The sequence below is a fragment of the Notechis scutatus genome, chromosome 1, assembly GCF_049901735.1.
Source record: "Notechis scutatus isolate UNSWTSFEM ecotype Mainland chromosome 1, rNotScu1.2, whole genome shotgun sequence".
NCBI classification, from domain to species: domain Eukaryota; kingdom Metazoa; phylum Chordata; class Lepidosauria; order Squamata; family Elapidae; genus Notechis; species Notechis scutatus.
Genome location: NC_142009.1, coordinates 57426820 through 57445185, shown reverse-complemented (window position 1 = coordinate 57445185; position 18366 = coordinate 57426820).

The following is an 18366-nucleotide window of genomic DNA, read 5'->3' as shown; positions in this document are numbered from 1 at the left end:
TTGTATGCAAAAGGAATAACAGTAGTTCCTGGAAGGAGAGACTTACAAAGATATTAAACTAACTTTCTCCTTGAAAGGCCTATCTGGGCAGCTAAAGCCCAGAAGCCAAAAGGCACAGGGAACCAAGAGTTTCCAGAAACAGGATAACAGAACATCCATAAGCTCTACAGAACCACAATATTTGAACTCACCTCAGCCAAGCCAGCAATACATCAGCTCAGCTACCAAATGCAGGGGACTATGTGAGATCAGACAAGTGTAGAACTGATTCTAAAGCAGTGTGTGGAACTGCCTATTTTTGACAGAATAAACAATTTTCACTGGCAATTGACATTTTTGGCAAGATCATAGCTGCCTAAAGCATCACTTCATCAACATGGAGCTTTCCAGAGGTGATTGAATCTATAAAGGTGGCCTCTGATCCATCTCAGATCCTGAGGATGTCAGTTCATTTTTTAATTTTTTTTTATTCCAGCCTACAATCCAGATGTTCCCTGATGGTTTTTCATTCATACCAGATTCTAAACAACTTCTGCATCTGGCAAGGTGAGATTCAAGATAAAAATTCTCTAAAGTTATATACTTCACCCCTAGTGTCTTACATCGATGTGATCATGGAATTTCATGGATGTGATTACATGGATCATGGAATTTCATTGACAGTTCTTTTTTTGTTGTTATTATTGTTGTTATTATTTTTCAATCTAGCCTAGTTAGTCTCCCATCAAAGTACTTACTTAAATCAAGTTAGTCAGAAGGCAGTCTTCACTGTTCCCCCATTACCCTCCCTTGATTACACGTGACCAGTTAGCACTACCAGAGCCAAGGCTGTTAATATCTTTTTCTTATTATTATTTCTTTCCCTAAGATATATTTATTTTTGGTGCTGCTGTTATATTGCTTTCTTTTCTACTCCCTTTTCTCTTTCACCATTGCTTTATTGACTCTGCAGTATTTCTTTATCAAAGTCCCCAACATCCCTCCATCCCAAAATCAGTTTCAATAATATTGAATTCTATCTATCTATCTATCTATCTATCTATCTATCTATCTATCTATCTATCTATCTATCTATCTATCTATCTTCTACCTATTATTTACCTATCATCTATCTATAGTTGCCCATTCTACTTAAAGATTCTGGAGAATTTTTTTTTTTTTAAAAAAAAAAACCATCTAAATTTTGGGAGAAAAGAATTTTAAAGGCTTATTGGCAAATACTGTAAATAGAAAACAGAAGATACTAGGGAGAATGTCTCTTTCTCTGGCCTGGAAGAACAAGTCATTCCAGAACAAATTATGCCTTTCTGATAATGAGCCTCTTTTTTGCATCTCCTTCCTGCTCCCTCCCCAGTTTTCAGGGAAGAATACAGAGCATAAGCTGCACTAGTGTCTGTAACCCAGTAAGGCCCTGGGAGCCTTTTAAAAAAAAACTGAAACAGAAGCTGCTTGCCTGATCCCTTTCTCCTCTATGTAAATAAACCCAGTAATTGTACTCCTGACATCTTTAATTTGGATCAAAAACCTCATGCTCAAGGTCATATAGATCCAGGAACCAAATTCACTAGACAATCTTTTCCTCATTCATCTTTCACCAATGCAATTGTCTCTGCCTGTTTTGGGACCAGATGCATGAATAGTATTGCCAAGCTTTAAAATACGGGTCTTCAAACTTGGCAAGTTTAAGACTTGTGGACTTCAACTCCCAGAATTCCTGAGCTAACATGACAGGAGGAGGAATTCTGGGAGTTGAAGTCCACAAGTCTTAAAGATGTCAAGTTTGAAGACCCCCACTTTAAAAGAAACACCTATTTATTTCCTTAATAACCATGTCTTCTTAAAGAATGGATGCCTAATCATCACAGAATCAATTGCTGGAAAGCCCTGATTTTGCTAAACTTTGAACTCTATGTGCTACTGTATATGGGTAGTGAAGAATTACTGTTTTTCAAAGGGTATTTTGGTGCCTTGCAGAGCTGATGGCTAATGATGGCACAGCTTGGTCTTGCATGGTAAGTTGGCTGTCCCAAGTCATACTCTCAAGCTTTCTGATATATCCCACTTCTGTCACAGTTTTAAATTTAGTACTTAAGCCAATGAGAAATACTATCCATTCTTAATTGTCCTCTTAATTTTGGAAGTGGGAACTCTAGATCAGTGTTTCTCAACCATGATAATGTTAAGATGTGCTTTAGTTCCCAGAATTCCCCAGGCCCAGCTGAAATCCACACCTCAGGACAAGATGAGCAAGTCTGCCCTTGATCCTCAATACTTTAGTCCTTCTGGAATCAGCTGCATACACATAGACAAGAAAAACACAGAGAAAGCCAATTTTGGTGACTTTGAGCTACTCACGCTTTCTCAGCCCAACTCACCTCACAGAATTGTTGTGGGGAGAAAGGAGGAGGAAGGTGTGTTGGATATGTTTGCCATCTTGAATTATTTGTAAAAATAATACACGAGGGATATAAATAAATAAACAAATACGTTCACCAAGACACAGAGTTAAAATCTGGTTCATAAAATTTGTTTCACTAGGCATTACTTGATTTAAATGTAAACTCCAAATCTCAGGCTACCATATCTAGGCTGCAAACATCTGGATGGCCATTAGTTGGCAGCCAAAAATTAGTTTTCTGAATTTATTGTGATTCTGGGTGACATGCACCTTCAGTGATTGTCCAGATTTTGGAATCCAGATTTGCTTGCCCTGTCCATCTTGTTACCACATATGTCTGAACATCAGTTGAGACATCACTGAGAAAATGGAATTATTTTGCAGGCTAAAACTGGGTTTATGGCTGTAAATTAATAAACCCCACTTTCAAGAATGTCATGCAGTACAATCCTAACCAAATTAATCCAGTCAATGTCAATGGAATTTATTTCTTAGTGCATATGCTTAATGACAGTGTAACAGCATACTGCTATATTTGTTTACTATAAAATGGATTCCAGTGTACTTCTTAAATTGTTCTCTTAAATAAGTAGTTCTAAGATTGCTGTCTTTCGAGTTACAACTTGACAAAGCAGTTAACATATTTTGGCACAACAGATAAATCTTGAATATTTTGATGTCCTTTTGGATAAGAAATGAAAAACAATTGTGATCAAAGTTTGAGGGAAAAGAACATTTGGAACACTGACTCTTATTTAAAGGAATATTCCCCAGGCTTGTGATCTTTAAAGCTTTGTTGTGCTGACATTAATTCACTATCAGCTTTCAAAATGTGCTGCTAATGCATTAAGCTACAAGAGAGCTGGTAAGATTGGCATGTGAGTTTCCATTCGTTTTATCTGCACTTATCAGCAGTGAGGGAAGGATATGGGCTTGTTTTGGATTTTTTTTTTTTTTAAGAAACAGCATGCTAATCTGGTGCTGAGAGTCAATATTCCTGAGGACACCTTGACCTTGCCTGTACAATTGTTTCCTTCATGATATGATAATGCTTCTGTAATTCCATATGCCACACTTTCCCTTCAAGCCATAGTAGATACGTGACTATATTCATGTCACCTTTGGAGCTGCTGTATTTACAATAAGTACAGATCCCTTATATTGTATAAAACTGGAAAATAGGACATTCTGAATAAGATGATTGCATATCCTCAATTAATTTAGGTGACCAAGGCTGGGAAGTGGATTTTCTTGGGCAGCAAAGAATAGAAGGTTTCTCTGCATCCCAGTAACCAGGATTATTATTTGCTTCTAATTCTTAACTTTTTCATACCTCAAGGTTTATATTCTTAATTTAGAGAAGCCCAGTGCAAGATACATATACCATACTCATACATATCTCTCCAAATGCACTCAGAGACAATAAGGAAAATGAAGAACACAGAGACTGTCATGTACATGTAGTTGTCACTGTTTCCAGTGACCATTCAGTGTTACAATGGTGCTGAAAAAGTAAGATAATGACCCATCAAACTTGCAACCATTGCAGCATCCCTGCTGTCACACGATCATGATTCATGATCATGAGCCATGGTGGCATATTGGTTAAAATTAGGGGTGGGATTCAAATTTTTTAACAACCGGTTCTGTGGGCATGGCTAGGTGGGGGTGGCTAGGTGACTAGGTGGGGATGGCTGGGTTTTTTTTTGTTTTTTTTGCAGTACCCCTCCCCCTTATTTTTTGGACCTTCTGGGCCTCAGGGAAGCCTCCTGGGTGGGTGTTTTTGCTCCCAGAATGCTTCCCTGTGGCCTAGGAAGAAAAAAATGGAGACTGCAGGGAGAGGCATGCAGCACCCCCCTATGCTCTGTTTTGGGGCCTACTGGGCCTCAGGGAAGTCTTCTGGGTGGGCGTTTTTGCACCCAGGAAGCTTCCCTGGAGCCCAGGATGGCAAAAAAATGGAGCGTAGGGGGGAAGGGCTGTTGCGGGGACCCCCTTCCATTTTTTTGCCTTCCTGGGCCTCAAGGAAGCTTCCTGGGTGAAGCAGTAAGACAGCAAGGGGAATCCCAGCATAGCTGATCATAGGAACAGCTGATGGTCAGGAGGAAAAAAAAAAAGAAATACCTTAAGGAGTGACTGGGCGGGGAAGAACGCAGTCAGCGATGTCAGGCATGCATGCGATGTTGCACATGCACGATAAGGACTGACTGGGCAGGGAGGGGAGGGGCAAGCGGAGAGGGGAGGGGCCAGCCAGGGACATGATTTGCCATTCTCCAAACTGTGCAGAATCATAACAACCGGTTCTATAGAACCAGTCCAAACTGGTAGAATCCCACCCCTGGTTAAAATGCAGTATTGCAGGCTAACTCTGCTGACTGACAGCAGTTAGATTCTGACTGGCTCATGGTTAACAGCCTTTCATCCTTTCAAGGTTAGTAAAATGAGGACCCAGATTGTTGACTCTGTAAACCATTTAGAGAGAGTTATAAAGCACTGTGAAATGATATATAAGTCTAAGTGCTATTGCTATTGCTATTCAAGCACTTTGTATTCGGCATGGATTTACAACGATCATAGCATCCTGCAGCCATGTGGTCACTATCTGCAACCTTCACAGCAAGAAGTTCCAAGTTGCAGGTGTACGATGTCATGCTTAAAGACCCACAGTGATTTGCTTAATGACCACACCAGAACTGACATTGTAAGTCAGGTATGGTCACATGATGTTTCACTTAAAGACTGCATCACTTAGCAACAAAGTTTCTGGATCCAACTGAAGTTAGAAGTGAGGACCACTTGTACAAGTAGAATATATGACTTCTACATATCAGGAAGCAGGCTAATGTAGAGAGACACATCCCAAAAAAACTGTGTATGAATGAGTCCATATTTAATCAATTAGATTTTAATCCTAATTTTTGCCAATGCTCTTTGATCAAATAAAAGTGCATTTTTAAAAAAGAATTGACAAAATTCTAATGAACAATACATAATATGAAACAGTACAGTAGCTTAATACAACAGCTTAATACAGCTTATATTTTAGCAAACATTACACTTGGTAATATCATTTGAATAAACAAGTCTTCTGTTCTGTAAAACAGGTATTCTTACTTTCTGGTGTCATTAAAAAAAAAAAATTGTTGCGTATATGTTCCATTAGAGCCTCCTATGTCAAAGAAATAGAGGGAAGAATCTCTGAAGCTATTTCAGATATTGAGCAGACTTATTAAGAAAAATTATATATTTCTGAGGTATTCTAATCCTAGGATATTTTAATCCAAGTTTCATGCACAAGTTAATACTGTATAACTACTGTGCTTGATAAAGAAATCAGTAATGAAAAGGTACTCTGTTCATTTTGCACATACTAACTGTGCAGGGTTTACATAAGTGCAGAGTTTCATCTTCAGAATTCAGAAATCACACTGTATCTGGTTCACTTTGACAAAAACCATAAACTTTAGTTTAGTTTATTTTATTGTCATTGTACCTTGTACAATGAAATCAAACACCACTTTCGGTGCATATCATGACCATGACCATGAAAATAAACACAAACACACATCCTTCACCCTCCACACATTGAACCAACCCCCCCATACCACACCAACACTGCACTATACAGCAGAATTCAAAAGAGCTACTGCCCTGGGATAGAAGTTGTTTTTCAGCCTATTTGTGCTTGTTTTTAATATTCTGTACCGTCTGCGAGATGGTAATAGTTCAAAAAAAAGGGTGCCCGGGTGAGATGGATCTTTGAGAATGTTTTGAACTTTCTTAAGGCAGTGGTGGCTATAAAGCTCTTCCAAAGAGGGAGAGGGCAACTAATAATCCTCTGGGCAATGACGTTAACCCTCTGAGTGCTGTCCTATCTGCCACTGTACAATTGGCAAACCATACAGAGGTGCTGTAAGTTAAGATACTCTCTATGGTGCAGCGGTAGAAGGTCACCAGCAGTTTTTCATTCAGTTGTTGTTTTCTGAGAAGTCTCAGGTAGTATAATTTCTGCTGGGCTCTTCTTTAACCAGGGCTGCAATGTGAGCACCCAATGGTGTTTGATTCAGATATTCTTTCATAAAGCAAAAATGTTGGGGGAAATAAGCATGGCTCAATTGACTCTATGGGCATCAGAAGACTGGTTTGTAGCCAAATAAATATGACCCTTAAGGCTGTAAAAAAGCCTAATGTCAAATAGTTGAATCCTTGTACCTAAAGAGATTCATAATGATTTTAACTTGTACTCCACTTATTCACTCCAATCAAAAATGATGGAAATTTCTTCTAAAAAGAGCATTAATGGAATCTGTATGCCTATCTGCGGGTGGTGTGTGTGTCAATGACTCCCATTCTAAAAAAGAGTCAGCACATTATGTTCTCAAGCCCTTATTAGCAGAAACTGAATGAAATGATTTGGCTAGAGTTTGGGAATTTATTTTAGAGATTAGATAGACTGGCATAAATGAAGAAGATTGTAGATATTTATTTACACAAAAGAACAAGAAGTGTTTCTTTCCCCAAAAATAGCCTCTTTCCATTTATTTATAGTTCCTCCCCCTTTTTGAGATGGAAATAGATCAATAAGAAGGAGAAAAAGAAGCAGAGATGATGATAAATAACCACTTCTCATGTGCAGATTGAAATTATCATTATACCTGACTGGTTAGATAGATTATATCTATGGAAGTGAGCACCAGAATTAGAAAGGGATCATTTAAGTGCCAGGCATTTTTAAGCTGTGATGACTGCACCTTATTTAAGTTCATTTGCAAACACCACAAAGGCTAAATGATAGTAGCTTTCTGACGTTTATATTTAGCCTTAAAGAAATTGCATACAAAAGGAACAGCATGTTAAGGGTCAAATCAGCATGGCCTGTTTCGAAAGCTAGAGGGGAAAAAGAAGTTGTGAAAATGCAACATAATTATGGAGGCCTTTGAGGGCAACTTCTCAAATAATATTGATTGAACATATAAAGGACCACATGTATCCCCTCAGCACTAATTTTCTTAATATATAACCAAGATATATATAACCAAGAGCCTTGGTGGTGTAGTTGTTAGAGTGCAGTATTGCAAGTAACTTCTATTCCAGCCAGCTGCCTGCAATTTGGCAGATCAAATCCCACCAGGCTCAAACTTGACTCAGCCTTCCATCCTTCCGAGGTGGGTAAAATGAGGATCCATATTGCTGTGGGCAATAGGCTGACTCTGTAAACCACTTAAAGAGGCCTGTAAAGTACTGTAAAGCGGTATATAAATCTAAGTGCTATTGATATATGATTGAAGACCCAGATCATTTTTTGCTTTTGCTGTTGCCACCTGACCATGATTGCATCTTTTAGAAAGAGAGCTGGGCACTAAGTATTCCCAAATGTTGGGGAATGGTCCTTCTGTGAATGTGTATTTTAAGGAGGTATCCTCTCCTTAGATGATCTCCCTCCCTATTATTGGAGAACAGAGATTAGCTGATTGATTCCATTTATTTCATAAAGATGCTGAAGCTCTGAAAATAGCAAGGATACTGGCATATCATTCCAGAAGAACTCATCCCCAAGAAGGCATAACAAAGAGATATGCATAATGTTTACAAATGCTATTGTATATTACAGTTCCTATTTTAATACAGTGGTTAGGCATGAGTTTGAGGAGCTGGTTCTTTAAGGAATCTCCAAGTGGGATCCTTTCAGCTTCTAACTGCACTGTCCCAATATGTGCCAGGATATTTTGTGCCCAAACTGGCTAGACCAGTCATTTTTGGACATATCACATTTAATTTCAAATAAATCATCAACGATGATGGATGAACAACACAATCATTTGTTTAGATGTTGTTTAGACTAACAATTAATTTGGATTCAATTGAGAGAGAGTTGTATAGCACAGTCTCATTCCTCATGACCAATACAACTTTCTGTCTGCCTACCCATATCAAGACCTCCTGGATGCAACTCTGCTCTAAGCATTGGCATCTTATTGACCATGTCATTGTCAGGAGAAAAGGAAGGCACTTGCACTGAAATGGACAGGTTAACACTACAGATGAAAAATAAGGATATATTGGAATATTATATAATTTGGAATAGATTTTACTATTGATGGGGACAGAAAGAAAGAAAGGAAGGGTTTAATATGGAAAAGAGTTGTTAAGAGGACATCCATGATCATGAGACTAAAATAACACTAAGAATGTTGGAAGATGTAAGTAATGATGAATAAATATATATATATGTGTGTGTGTGTGTGTGTGTGTGTGTGTGTATATATATATATATATATATATATATATATATATATATATATATATATATATATATATATATATATATATATATATATATACACACAAATGTATATAAGATCTATATTCTATTATATTTCACTAGAATGATGACCAAAGTTATGTCAAAATGACTTCACCATGTTCAATGTTTTTAAATGTTATGTTTAATAAAAAAATATTTTAAAAAAAAAGAAAGGCAGGATGTCAGTGTGACCAAGATCATTTGTGGAACTGACTGTGGGATAGTTCTGTTAATTTGTCTGCCCACTCATCTGGAGCTGGATATGCTGCCAGAGTCACAGAGGTCGTGAAACTACTGACACAATTTTTGCCATGTAAAAACTTCAGGAGATGTGTCAGAGCAGAATCATGATCTCCTCCTTTGTTGATGCCACAAAAGTCTTTGATACTGTCAGCTGATAAGGCCTACCGTGGATGGTGGTACCTTCTGACCCAAGTTTTAGCTGCTGTGAAACGACAAAAACAGGGACTCCGATCTCCTGATGGATTGCGTGCGACATATGTAAATACGCAACACCCTTCGAACATCGAGGGTGTGCCATTGCCTCTCCCTATCATGCAGAGGCTTTGGACAAAAATTAGGTAGGACCAACTCCTGCGCCCTGTGAAAGGCTGAATTGATTTTTGGTAAAAAAGAAGGGTCTGGTCTTAAGACAACTCGATCGGAATGAAAAATGCACAAGTCCTTTCTCACGGATAGAGCTGCAATTTCAGATATCCTTCTAGCTGAGGTGATCGCTACAAGAAAGACCACCTTAAAGGTGAGAAACTGGAGCGGTACCTCCCTGAGAGGTTCAAAGGGAGGCCTAGTCAAGGCCAGGAGAACTTTGTTAAGGTCCCATGTTGGATATCTATGCACTACCGGCGGGCGCAAATTAGAAGCCCCTTTTAGAAAGGCCTTAATGCGAGGGTGGTGGGAAAGAGAGCTGAAGGAGCCGCCAGCCACCACCGTTGAGAGGGCCGCGACCTGTCTTCTCAACGTGTTGGGAGAGAGACCTTCATTTAGACCATCCTGTAAAAAGGCTAGAATTTGTGCTATAGAAGGAGAGCGTGGATTGACAGAGGATTTCCGGCACCACCTACAGAAACTGTTCCAAGTTGCATCATAAATTCGAGTAGTGGAAGGCCGCCTGGCAGCCAGAATGGTATTTATGACCTGGGTAGACAAGCCTTCTTCAATCATCGTTTCCCGCTCAACCTCCAGACGGCTAGCTGCAGCCACTGTGGTTCTGGATGAAGCAGAGGTCCCTGTGACAGGGAGATCTGGTCCAACGGGATCCTCCACGGCGGGACCACCGATAGATTGCGAAGATCTGCAAACCACGGCCTCCTGGGCCAATATGGGGCCACCAGAAGGATCTCCGCCCTCTCGAACAGCACAACACACATCCTTCACCCTCCACACATTGAACCAAAAACCCCCCATACCACACCAACACTGCACTATACAGCAGAATTCAAAAGAGCTACTGCCCTGGGATAGAAGTTGTTTTTCAGCCTATTTGTGCTTGTTTTTAATATTCTGTACCGTCTGCGAGATGGTAATAGTTAAAAAAAAAAAGGGTGCCCGGGGTGAGATGGATCTTTGAGAATGTTTTGAACTTTCTTAAGGCAGTGGTGGCTATAAAGCTCTTCCAAAGAGGGGAGAGGGCAACTAATAATCCTCTGGGCAATGACGTTAACCCTCTGGAGTGCTGTCCTATCTGCCACTGTACAATTGGCAAACCATACAGAGGTGCTGTAAGTTAAGATACTCTCTATGGTGCAGCGGTAGAAGGTCACCAGCAGTTTTTCATTCAGTTGTTGTTTTCTGAGAAGTCTCAGGTAGTATAATTTCTGCTGGGCTCTTTTAACCAGGGCTGCAATGTGAGCACCCAATGGTGTTTGATTCAGATATTCTTTCATAAAGCAAAAATGTTGGGGGAAATAAGCATAGCTCAATTGACTCTATGGGCATCAGAAGACTGGTTTGTAGCCAAATAAATATGACCCTTAAGGCTGTAAAAAAGCCTAATGTCAAATAGTTGAATCCTTGTACCTAAAGAGATTCATAATGATTTTAACTTGTACTCCACTTATTCACTCCAATCAAAAATGATGGAAATTTCTTCTAAAAAGAGCATTAATGGAATCTGTATGCCTATCTGCGGGTGGTGTGTGTGTCAATGACTCCCATTCTAAAAAAAGAGTCAGCACATTATGTTCTCAAGCCCTTATTAGCAGAAACTGAATGAAATGATTTGGCTAGAGTTTGGGAATTTATTTTAGAGATTAGATAGACTGGCATAAATGAAGAAGATTGTAGATATTTATTTACACAAAAGAACAAGAAGTGTTTCTTTCCCCCAAAAATAGCCTCTTTCCATTTATTTATAGTTCCTCCCCCCCTTTTTTGAGATGGAAATAGATCAATAAGAAGGAGAAAAAGAAGCAGAGATGATGATAAATAACCACTTCTCATGTGCAGATTGAAATTATCATTATACCTGACTGGTTAGATAGATTATATCTATGGAAGTGAGCACCAGAATTAGAAAGGGATCATTTAAGTGCCAGGCATTTTTAAGCTGTGATGACTGCACCTTATTTAAGTTCATTTGCAAACACCACAAAGGCTAAATGATAGTAGCTTTCTGACGTTTATATTTAGCCTTAAAGAAATTGCATACAAAAAGGAACAGCATGTTAAGGGTCAAATCAGCATGGCCTGTTTCGAAAGCTAGAGGGGAAAAAAGAAGTTGTGAAAATGCAACATAATTATGGAGGCCTTTGAGGGCAACTTCTCAAATAATATTGATTGAACATATAAAGGACCACATGTATCCCCTCAGCACTAATATAGATATATATAACCAAGAGCCTTGGTGGTGTAGTTGTTAGAGTGCAGTATTGCAAGTAACTTCTATTCCAGCCAGCTGCCTGCAATTTGGCAGATCAAATCCCACCAGGCTCAAACTTGACTCAGCCTTCCATCCTTCCAAGGTGGGTAAAATGAGGATCCATATTGCTGGGGGCAATAGGCTGACTCTGTAAACCACTTAGAGAGGCCTGTAAAGTACTGTACTGTATGATTCAAATAAATAATCAACGATGATGGATGAACAACACAATCATTTGTTTAGATGTTGTTTAGACTAACAATTAATTTGGATTCAACTGAGAGAGAGTTGTATAGCACAGCCTCATTCCTCATCACCAATACAACTTTCTGTCTGCCTACCCATATCAAGACCTCCTGGATGCAACTCTGCTCTAAGCATTGGCATCTTATTGACCATGTCATTGTCAGGAGAAAAGGAAGGCACTTGCACTGAAATGGACAGGTTAACACTACAGATGAAAAATAAGGATATATTGGAATATTATATAATTTGGAATAGATTTTACTATTGATGGGGACAGAAAGAAAGAAAGGAAGGGTTTAATATGGAAAAGAGTTGTTAAGAGGACATCCATGATCATGAGACTAAAATAACACTAAGAATGTTGGAAGATGTAAGTAATGATGAATAAATATATATATATGTGTGTGTGTGTGTGTGTGTGTGTGTGTGTTATATATATATATATATATATATATATATATATATATATATATATATATATATATATATATATATATATATATATATACACAAATGTATATAAGATCTATATTCTATTATATTTCACTAGAATGATGACCAAAAGTTATGTCAAAATGACTTCACCATGTTCAATGTTTTTAAATGTTATGTTTAATAAAAAAATATTTTAAAAAAAAGAAAGGCAGGATGTCAGTGTGACCAAGATCATTTGTGGAACTGACTGTGGGATAGTTCTGTTAATTTGTCTGCCCACTCATCTGGAGCTGGATATGCTGCCAGAGTCACAGAGGTCGTGAAACTACTGACACAATTTTTGCCATGTAAAAACTTCAGGAGATGTGTCAGAGCAGAATCATGATCTCCTCCTTTGTTGATGCCACAAAAGTCTTTGATACTGTCAGCTGATAAGGCCTGTGGATGATCGTGTCAAAGTTTGGCTGCTTTGGCAAATTCATTCAGATGGAACACCAGTTCCATGATGGCATGATGGCCAGAGTGTTGGATGACAGAAAATTCCCCAGTCACCAATGGTGTTCAAGAGGCCTGTGTGCTCTTTAACTGTGTGCGCTCTGTACACCATGAAGTTTACTGCCATGCTGAATGGTATCATTGAGGACAGTGATGCTGGAATCAACCTCAAGTACAGAGTAGATGCGAAGCTATTCAACCTGAGGAGGCTTCAAGCTATTTCCAAAGTGAAAGAAACTGTTCTGAGATTTCCTTTTTACCAATAATGGTGCCCTGAATGCTGGTCAGAGTGACAGATGCAAACAAATTTTCTATGGCTTGTGACACAAACCATCAATATTCAAAAGACCAATGTCATGCGCCAGCTTGCTCTCATACACAATTCATAGAACCCATAATTACAATCAAGAGTCAGAAATAACAAGCAGTGGGCCAATTCAATTATCTTCTCCCAATTGATACAGAAGTTAACTTCAGAAGAGCAAAAGTAAATTTTGCTTTCAGATTGTGCTCTATTTTTTTTTTGCAGTAACAACATTAAAAGTCCACATAGTGATGGTACTGATTATCCAGGATATGTGAACTGTCTTTTGAATGCATGCAAGACAGCTTAACCATTTCCATATGACTTGTTTTCACAAAATATTTGGCTTCAGATGGCTAAATATAGTACCAGACACTGAAGTTCTCTCTAGAGTAAATCTATCATCAATCCACTCTCTGTTAATAAGAACACAACCCAGTGGGTGGGTCCCATCATCTGCATGCAGAATGAGCACATACCAAATAGCTCCTTTTTGTGCAACTGTCTACTGGAAAATGCTTATGTGGAGAGCAGAAAAAACATTTCAAATATATATGAAAGATTTCTGTGAAGTTGCTTGACAAAGACACAATCACCTGGGAAACTCTGGCTCAAAATTGGCATGGCCTTATCCATAAGAGCAGTGAAACTTATAAAATAATGTGTGCTGTGGAAGCACATTATAAGTGTGAGTTGTGCAAGTCTAGTGCTCCATCAGTGCAACAATTGCAGTATCTACACATGTTTAGCCAATGTGTGCCAGGACATTCCATGTCTGAATTGTCCTGATCAGTCATCTTTGGACACACTATATTTAGTTTCAACATGACTAAATGTACTGAGGTCTTCATTGATGATGATGGACGAAAAACACAATCATCTCACTTTAAACAAACCTGCTCCAAACTGCCATCAGCAGGTTGCTGTGGAGCTGGGGGGCTGAAGGGGTTGTTTCTCCCTTGTCTCCAGATGCATCCAAAAAGAAAAAACCGCTTAAAGATGCTCACAAAAGCTTCATTCAGTAGTTGGTCTCACCCGCCTTTTTATTACTTGGTCCAACAGTGGATTTCCTTTCTCCTGGTTCATCTGAATCCTGTCTCCTTCTTCTGATGGCCCCAACCCTTCTCTTGCTCATAAAACATGCCAGTTTCTCTATTCACATTGTTGTCAGTTGACCTCGCTCTCTTTCTCCCTCTCCCTATCTCTCCCTCTCCCTCTCTCCTTCTCTCCCTCTCTCTCTCCCTCTCCTCTCTCCTCTCCCTCTCTCCCTATCTCTCCCTCTCCCTCTCTCTCCCTCCTTCCCTTTCCCTCTCCCTCCTCTCTCTCCTCTCCCTCTCTCCCTCTGTCCCTCTCCTTCCCTCTCCCTCCCTCCCCCTCTCTCCCTCTCTCTCCCTCTCACTTTCTCTCCTCTCTCTCTCCCTTCTCCCTCCTCTCCCCTCTCCCTCTCCCTCTCTCTCCTTTCTCCTCTCTCTCTCTCCCTCCCTCTCTCACACACACACTGCCCATTCTCCTTGCAGATATAGCAAGTGGAGTCTCAGGCTGGAATGCAGTGATTTAGGGAAGAAATGATTTGTCTTTGATACCCTTTCCCATCCCAACCTGCTTCACAATAATGAACCATTTCCATTTTCCTGCCCTGAGCAATTGCTCACAAGCTAAACTTCTGCTCCATTCCTCTCCCCACCTCTGTGGAAGGATGTATGTTTATGTTTGCCCTTTGCACCTGCAGATCCAAATGTTTTTTACACTCTTCCTGACTCATTTAAGTATTCTCCCCTCTCTAGTCTTTGGAATAAATTCCTTTCCTTCTGCAGATCCCAGATTTTAATTTCTCTTGGGATCTTCATTGACTTCCAAGAAGCTCCCATTTCTTCCTATGATCTCCTTTTCTATATACCCTAATATTCAGGGATCCTATTTTCTTGTCTTCTACTTTCTCTTTGTTACAGCTCTGTGTAAGCAGACTTCAAGGCTCAAGCTGACATCCTTCCTTTTATTGGCAAACTTCTGTGAGGCAGATTTATTTCCTGGCTCTACTACACCTTTTTGAGCTATGTATATATCAATACAAGCTACATAGAATTACTACAAGCAGAAATAACACATAATATCTTCCATTGTAATGTGAAAACTCATTATTGAATGAACAGACTGCTGCTTGGACTGTTCATAGATGGTAACTGTTCATAACTGCTCATAGATGCTAACTGTTGATCCAAAAAACCCAATTTTGTTTTCTTCATGTGCTTTTCAAACATGGGATGTCTTGAAACAGATGATTGTCCTCTGACAGCTCTTCAAAAAGAAGAATGTATTCTGTGATGTAGAACAGAATTCCCTAACCTTTCCAGCTTTGCGGACTGGCCGAAGGGAGGTGAGAGGGGATAGTTCCGTGTGAGTTGCAGTGTGTGTGCCAGCCGCTCATGCAGATGGAGCTGTGCATATGCCCACCACACACAACACAAAGGGAGCTGTGTGTCCATGCTTGCTTGCTGCTGTCACAAGTGGAAATGCACTTGCATGCTCGCCCACCACTTCTGCAGTCTGGTTCTGAATGGCTCAAGGCTTGGTCATGGCCTGGAGTTAGGGACCTCTGGTGTAGAAGGCATGTCACAACCTCCTAGGCATACCAGGCATGAGCTGAGGATCCAAGATTTTTAAATTTGTAATGCAAACCATGAGCTGGTTCTAGTTTTAATTCCTGTTAAATTTCAACCCATTTATTCTTGATTATTTAAGGCTGACTCTTGGGTGTTTGCTCAAATTTTGCATTTGCTCTAATCTATGACATTCCAATGTGTAGAGTTGTTGTTTTTTTAATAGTACATTTATGGGTTGCTCTGGCACGAGGCAGCATTATGCAAGACCAAACTGGCAACAAAGCTCTGTAGATAAAATGATGGTGTTTCCATTGTTGTTCTGTAGCCTTGGGAACTGTGACTTTTCCCTGCCCCCTTCCCCTCAGCTATTGCAACACTCTGAGATTGAGATCTCAGACAATTACCAGCCTAATTAGGGTGTGTTGAGGAGTGTTTAAGTTTATGTTTCCAAAGCCATAAAATTAAGGGTTACACTTCCATCATCCGTCTTAGCTTGACAACATTGCCATCTATCAGTACTGAAGCAACTCTGCTAGAACTAAGATTCTGCCTAAGGTGAAAGTGTTCAGGTAGATTATCCTGACACAAAACTATCAAAATTTTATTCTAACATGTAATTCATTTATGTCTTGCTTTTAATATTTGCATCAAGTTAAGATGAACTTATGAAAAAACACTTTACAGTCTTGAAGTATAACAATGTTTTATTATGATTTTGAAATAAAAACTTATTTTTGCGAGAATATAATTAATGTGAATGAATGAACTTCTCTATTCACACGCAGAGAATTATAATTGGAAATAATATAAATAATTGGAATTGAAAAATGCAAAGAATTTGAAATTGAATTTAAATTATGAACATGCCAAAGCAAAAATGTATAAACTGTTAAGATTTGAAACAGAAAAAGAATAGTTTAAAGAATACATGACAAAATGGGCTATCATTTTGAATACAATATACAGGTGAAACTCGAAAAATTAGAATATTGTGCAAAAATTCATTTATTTCAGTAATGCAACTTAAAGGGTGAAACTAATATATGAGATAGACTCATTACATGCAAAGCAGTTCAAGCCGTGATGTGTCATAATTGAGATGATTATGGCTTACAACTCATGAAAACCCCAAATCCACAATCTCAGAAAATTAGAATATTGTGAACAGGTTCAATATTCTAGGCTCAAAGTGTCCCACTCTAATCAGCTAATGAAGCCATAACACCTGCAAAGGGTTCCTGAGCCTTTAAATGGTCTCTCAGTCTGGTTCAGTAGGAATCACAATCATGGGAGAGAGTGCTGACCTGACAGTTGTGCAGAAAACCATAATTGACACCCTCCATAAAGAGGGAAAGCCTCAAAAGGTAATTGCAAAAAAAGTTGGATGTTCCCAAAGTGCTGTATCAAAGCACATTAATAGAAAGTTATGTGGAAGGGAAAAGTGTGGAAGAAAAAGGTGCACAAGCAGCAGGGATGACCGCAGCCTGGAGAGGATTGTCAGGAAAAGGCCATTCAAAAGTGTTGGGGACTTTCACAAGGAGTGGACTGAGGCTGGAGTCAGTGCATCAAGAGCCACCACAGATAGATGGATCCTGGACATGAGCTTCAAATGTCGTATTCCTCTTGTCAAGCCACTCCTGAACAACAAACAAGCGCGTCTTACCTGGGCTAAAGAAAAAAAGAACTGGTCTGTTGCTCAGTGGTCCAAAGTCCCCTTTTCTGCTGAGAGCAACTTTTGCATCTCATTTGGAAACCAACGACCCAGAGTCTGGAGGAAGAATGGAGAGGCACACACTGCTTGAAGTCCAGTGTGAAGTTTCCACAGTCTGTGTTGATTTGGGGAGCCATGTCATCTGCTGGGGTTGGTCCACTGTGCTTCATTAAGTCCAGGGTCAACGCAGATGTCTACGAGCAGATTTTGGAGCACTTCATGCTTTCTTCCACAGATGAGCTTTATGGGGATGCTGACTTTATTTTCCAGCAGGACTTGGCACCTGCCCACACTGCCAAAAGCACCAAAACCTGGTTCAATGACCGTGGGATTACTGTGCTTGATTGGCCAGCAAACTTGCCTGACCTGAACCCCTAGAGAATCTATGGGGCATTGCCAAGAGAAACATGAGAGACATGAGACCGAACAATGCAGAAGAGATGAAGGCGGTTATTGAAGCATCCTGGTCTTCCATAACACCTCAGCAGTGCCACAGGCGGATAGCTTCCATGCCACGCCACATTGAGGCAGTAATTGCTGCAAAAGGGGCCCAAACCAAGTACTGAGTACATATGCATGCATATACTTTTCAGAGGTCTAATATTGTTCCATGTACAATCCTTGTTTTATTGATTGCATGTAATATTCTAATTTTCTGAGATTGTGGATTTGGGATTTTCATGAGCTGTAAGCCATAATCATCACAATTATGACAAATCACAGCTTGAACTATCTTGCTTTGCATGTAACGAGTCTATCTCATATATTAGTTTCACCTTTTAAGTTGCATTACTGAAATAAATGAACTTTTGTACGATATTCTAATTTTTCGAGTTTCACCAGTAAGATGGATCCTTGGGAGAGAGTGTGGATAACTGGTATTAAATTTACATTATGTTATAACTGAAGAGAAAACTTTTATAAAATGATCTATTGTTGGTATGTGACAATAGAGAAATTATCAAAATTTATACTTTTAATTCAAAGCAGTGCTGAAA